Genomic DNA, 6,000 nt, shown 5'->3' on the forward strand with positions numbered 1-6,000 from the left:
ACACTGTGATTCAAAATAAGCCCCATTATCTGCCAGCCCCTCCAGTAGCTCTCCCGTGTCCTCAAAGTCAAATGCCAAAAGTCTTCGGATGGCCCACACAGGGCTACCAAGGCTTCCAGGTTCTGCCTCTTTGGACTCATCTCCTTTTTTCTTTCCTTCCTTCGCCTGGCTCCAGCCGTGCTGGCCTCCTTGCTGTTCCTGCCCCAGGGCCTTTGCACTTGTTATTCCTTCTGCATGGAGCAGTTTCCCCTCAGACGCCCACACAGCTACTCCTTTAGCTCAGACCAAATGGCACTCTGCAGTCCCAGCGGCAGCTCACGGCGTGCCTTCTGCCACTTCCTTGCTTTACAGTCTTCTCTATGGCACCTAGGACTAAAATACGGTATGACTTACATACCTTGTTTATCATCTATCTCTCTCCATTAGAATGTAAGCTCCCTGAGGGTGGGGTTTTTTTGTTTCATTTGTTCAACAGTGCCTAACACAGAGCAGGCATTAGAAAGATGTTTGTAGAAATGAATTGAAATAGAATTAACATGTGTCAAGAGGTCCAGAATTCTGATTTCTCCCATGACTTCCCTCAAGCTTCCAAATCAAATTCTTTGAAACCAAAGTCATTAAAGAACTCTTTCTTTGATGTCCCTGCTTTGCTCTAGACCTTTCCTTGGGCAGGATCCGGCTCTGATTTGGGGCCTGGCTCCACCACGGCCTTCCTGGGGGCCAGGCCCCGTGCTAGGCACTGTAAATACAGATGCCCTCCTGCAGCTCACAGACTAAGGGAGGAACAGGCAACAATGACAGCAGTGTGACGGGGAGGCTGCGAGCACCCACAGGAGGGGACAGTGGTGCAGACAGAACAGCCTGCAGAGAACTGCCTGGGTCCCAGAGCGGTGGGTGTAGGGGGGTCACTTAACATCTTAGAGCCTATTTTCTCATGGTGGGTCAACTTGCAGATCAAATGGCATGGGATCAGTACTGAGAAGTGACATGCCTCCAGAAGGGCAGGGCAGAGATTAGTAAACCCATTATACGGATTTTGCCATGTTGATCTTTTCCCATGTGTCGCTTCCTCCTTCTTCCCTACATTTCAGTCACATTGAGGGCTCCTGCAGCCTGGGACCCTGTCTGCTTCTCTTGCCTCCTTCTTGCCCCCATCTCGGCAAAGCCCAGACTTATCCTTGGCCTATTAGGACATTGGGACTCAGAGAGGGAGAGTGACTTGCCCATGGTCACACAGCAAATCAGAGTTTGGGCAGGGGCTAGGACCCAGCCCAAGGCCTTCCCCCCACCAGATCTGTGTTCTTGGGATCCCCTGGCTCTAGTCTGGGTTTCCCCGGAGGATGCCATGGCCCCTGACCCTGCTGAGCCTTCACTGATTTCTCCAGCACCCTTGGGGCCACCAAACTCGGGCCTGTTGGGGCAGGCTGGAGGCGTGGGAGTCAGGGCAAAGCCAGTTCTCACTGAGGCCTTTGCGTGCCTCCTCCAGGGCTCCCCACTGCCCTCTTTCCCTACCCCCTCCTCTCTCTGGAGAGCATTCTTTTGGGGCAGACTCTCCCGAGGCTCAAGAATACTGATCTTCAAGGCTCGAGGAGCTGTCATGAAATTCAAGATTGCACCTCTTCCTGCCATACTACAGAGAAGGAAACTGAGGCCCAGGGAAGGGGAGAGGACCGCCCAGGTTCCAGTCTGAGAATATCTGCTCTCTCGGGGCCTCAGGTGTATTACCTCTGGGCAGCATCCTGCACTTCTGATGTCTAGCTAACCTTGCATGCCTCGAATGACAGGGGGCTCACTACTACTGTGCGCTTTGTCTTGGTCTTTCTCCCTTTTTGTTCTTCTGACTTCTGGACCCAGACTTTAGAGGTCAAGTTTCCTGCTTCTGACCCTCCCTGTCTTCCCAGCGGGTGCTCCTAAGGACCTTCACGTGCTTCTTAACCATGTTTATAGAGGGGACTTCCTGCTGCTATGACTTGTCTACTCTACACTGCATACCAGCCGCCTGAGACCAGGTTTGCTCATCCTTGTCACTCCTTTATGGAAAAATCTTCCTTGAACATATGTCCTAATATGTACCAGGTGCTGTTCCAGGCACTGAGGATACACTAATGAAAACAAGCAAAAATATCAGTCCAAAAAGAGAGAGAGAGAGAGAGAGACCTGAACAGTCCCTGACTTAGACCCCTCTCCCCACTACAGAGCCTCATGCAGCCGTGAGACTGATGGACAGAAGGGCAGACTATTAGGGCAATAAAGAGACAGAGGTACAGAAAAAGTGCTCAACACGGAGGTGCAACGAGGCACGTGGAAACGACACGATCATGGCCCCTGTGGCTGGCTGTGGTTCCTCTGCCAGGAAATTGCAAGGCTGCCCTTTGACTCTCTTCTGGACTTGGAGGCTGAAGATCCCTTGGGGACATCTGGAACATCTGGAACATCTGCTAGCTGTCCTCTCCCACTGAGGGAGCCTGGGCCAGGGTTGGGGGGGCGGGGAAGGACAAGTAGGTCCAGCGAGAGGCCTCGCAGGCCTCCTTCTGCATCCAAATCCCCAACAGCTCTTCCAGAGCCGGGGCGGCCTGGCGCCTCCCCAACCTCATCACAAGACCCTTCTCATCCTGCCTGCCGCCTCTGGCCTCTCGGAGTGGGCCAAGTCCTCTCCTTGCACGGCCTGTGCAGGGCCCCGGGGCGATGTCCGCTCTCCTGCGGGGGCCCCAGGCCGAGGGGCAGGGGCAGGGCTGCAGGTTGGGCCCGTGGGAGCTCAGGCTCTCGGCACAGTCGGGGAGCAGGGCTGTGGGAGATTAGAGGCTGCATCCGGGAGGGGGCCTCTGACAAGAGCGGTCAGAGAGTCGGGGCGGTTGAGGTGCTGTTGACAGAATGGGTAACCGGTGCCGCAGCCTGTGCTGGGTCCCAGCGTCCCCCACGCCTGCTATGGGGGGTAAACTGGAGGAGGTGTTACGGGAATTAGGGAATTGTGTGCCCCCCCAAATTCACATGTCGAAGTCCTAACACCCAGTACCTCAGAACGTGACTGTATTTGGAGACAGGGCTTTTAAAGAGGTGATTACATTAAAATGAGGTCCTTAGGGTGGCCCCTAATCCAACTGACTAGTGTCCCTGTAAGAAGAGGGACTTAGGACACAGACAGGTTCTGAGGGAAGACCACGTGAAGACACAGGGAGGCGACGGCCATCGGCAAGCCAAGGAGAGAGGCCTCAGGAGAAACCAGTCCTGCCCACATCTTGGTCTTGGATTTCCAGCCTCCAGGACTGTGAGGAAATAACTTCTGCTGTTGAAGCCTTCCCCCGGTCTGTGGTATTTGTGATGCAGCCCCAGCAACCTAATGCAGGTGGGAAGCTCTTAGAATATGGCACTGCCTTTGTCTTAAGCCAGGGCATTTTCAGTTCCTATGGAGGTCCCGTTGTCCAGATGCTCTGCCAGGGAAGAGACACGTACGCATTTGGGTCATACTCCTGGTTTGTTTTCCTGTGGATTAGGGTCACACCTGGGGCAGCTGGAGAAGCTGGTGTTCTTCATAGAGAATAGACATAGAGGCTAATGGGGAGTTGTAATTGCCTTTAAGAATGTAGGAGAAGACCAGGCACTGCTCTTGACTCCCTCCAGCCCCAGGTCAGCACGGGACTGGCCCTGGAGTGGGCCGACGGGCAGGGAGCACGCATGCTTTTCACTCACTGGTCTTGGGGTCAGGGACTCTTGAGACAGCCTTATTCCATATCTCATTCTCCGGTGGCCTTTTTCCTTCCTGAGGCCTCAGTTTTACCCCCTGCGATGGGGAGAACAGGCTGAGACCCCCAATTCACGCTCAGGGCTGTGCGATTGAGGAGTCTGGGGGAGAAGGATGGGCGTTCTCTCATACTCACCGGCTGATTTCTGTCTTCCCTTGAAAGAATGCCAGCACACTTGGCCTCTTCCCAGAGAGACTTGAGGAAAGAGGAAGGAAGAACTTGCTGTTAGCGAGAACGGAGCAAGGCGGCCGGAAGAGACCCAGCTGGCTGTGGAGTCTTTCTTGCTGGAGGCCGGCACAAACAGGACAGGGCTGGGGGGCGCGTCTCTGGGGGTCCTGTTTGGAATAGGAGACACGACGCCCACCTCCAGGGGGCTGTCGGGAAGAACCTGCCCTAATTTTCAGCCAAGGATTTGGGCTCTCTCTGTCAGGGCGGCAGCGGTGGCCCCGCAAAGGTAGGCGGAGGCCAGAAATGTGATTATCCCTAGGCTGTGCCAGGATTTGCCACCAAATCAACACCTAGCAAAACTAGGGTGCATTCATGCATTTCACATTTAATAAATAGAAAGAAAGCAACTCAGTGTGAAATTGGAAAATCAAAAGGGAAAGGGACAATGATTTGACTAGCATCTTTGCTGTGCGCTCAACAGCCTTCACCTGGGGACGTGTATGGGCCTGGCTCCCTTGGCTGCACTTCGGGGAAGGAAGCTGGCTCAGGGCGGACTGATCGGTGTGTGTTTACAGGTCGGACTGGAGGGGAAGGAAGAGGCGGTGGGGTGGCTGCAGCGGCTCCAGGGAAGTGAGGCGTGGGCTTGAACTAGGCAAGGAGCGGGTGATGGCAGGAAAGGGAGGGGATGAGTAGGGGACACCGGTGAGGCTAATTCTCGGGAGGGGGTGTGGTGGCTGGCTGGCTGTGCAGACCCCTGTTTCCCCTCATCTACCACACCTGGCCAAGGGCTTCATCTTCATGGAGCCTTCTGGGAAACGTCCCTCCTGGTCTTCGGTCCTGTGGGTTGGCGGGGGTGGGGGGGTCAGGCGGGTCTGAGGAACCCATGCTTCCTGCTGCCCCCACCAAGGAAGGCCCTGTCACCAGGAGAGGGATGACCCTCCCGTGTCCGAGTCCTCATTTCACTTGCAGCTGGGCGCTAATCCAATTGCTGGCTCTAACCTAATTCTCCATTGATGCTTGAGTCCTTTGCCTGCCGATATTAAAACTCTTTTCATTTAATTGTGCAGAAGATAGATCCTCCTCAGCCGTCAGGTGGTAAATATAGAATAGCTGATGTGTAGCTCTCGTTTCTTCTCTGGCAGGCTTCCCGCAGCTCTGAGTAATTGGGGACCAAGATGTTCTGGAAGGAGGGGGCCAGGAAGGAGGGAAAAGGGAGGCAGGCTGAGGGGCTGGGACTTTGCCATGCTCAGGAGGTTACAGATCCAAGGGAGCCGGCTCTGTGTTCCTGACCTGGTCCATTTCTACAGGGCCAGTCACTTCTTTGAGTCTATCATGTTGCCTAGTAACTGGCGTCCTGAGATGTTGTGTGAGGAGCTAGTGTTTCTGAACCAAGGGTAACCAAGGGGGAAGGGTGCTGTCCCATTGTAAAGAGTGAGGGAGGTCATGGGATCCCCCAGAGTTGGGGGTGTGGAGGAGTGGTCCGGATAATTCCCCTTGACCTTGCTCATGACAGAGGGATGCTTCAGGCTTGAGAATCACCAACAAGCCCCACAGAGTCATGGCTTATGATGTACCACTTTGAGATGATTGTCTGTAGCCCCCTTGTTTGTTGACTGTACCTGGTGTCCCAGCAAGGCAATGAAGGGTTGGTGACAGAGTGCAGGCCTCTTGATTTCCAGTCCAGCGTGGAACATGGTGTGTTCCCATGGTGGGGAAGGGTGGTGGCATCCCAGTGAGACCCCAGGAGCCATTAGAGTCACTTGGGCTCAAGGTCCTCTTCCATCCACAAAGAAGAGGCCACCTGAAGTCAGTCCTGCCCATCTGTGCCACGCCCCCACCCTCAACACACACAGGGAAAAGCAGGATAGACGTAGAGACCACATGGCCTAGACAGTGGGTCAAGGGCAGGACCCCGGCCTGTTACTGACCTTGCACTTGGCCACAAGGAGGCAGGGAGAGCGTTCTAGGAAGAACCACTAGTCACCAGACACTGCCTCTTGCAGCCCAGCCCCAATTGTGTTTTCCCACAGCTTCTGAGGTTCCCTTGGGCTCTGGAGGACACGATACCCAGTCCATTTCCTGGGGGGAGGGC

The sequence above is a fragment of the Halichoerus grypus genome, chromosome 12 (assembly GCF_964656455.1).
Source record: "Halichoerus grypus chromosome 12, mHalGry1.hap1.1, whole genome shotgun sequence".
Taxonomy (NCBI): domain Eukaryota; kingdom Metazoa; phylum Chordata; class Mammalia; order Carnivora; family Phocidae; genus Halichoerus; species Halichoerus grypus.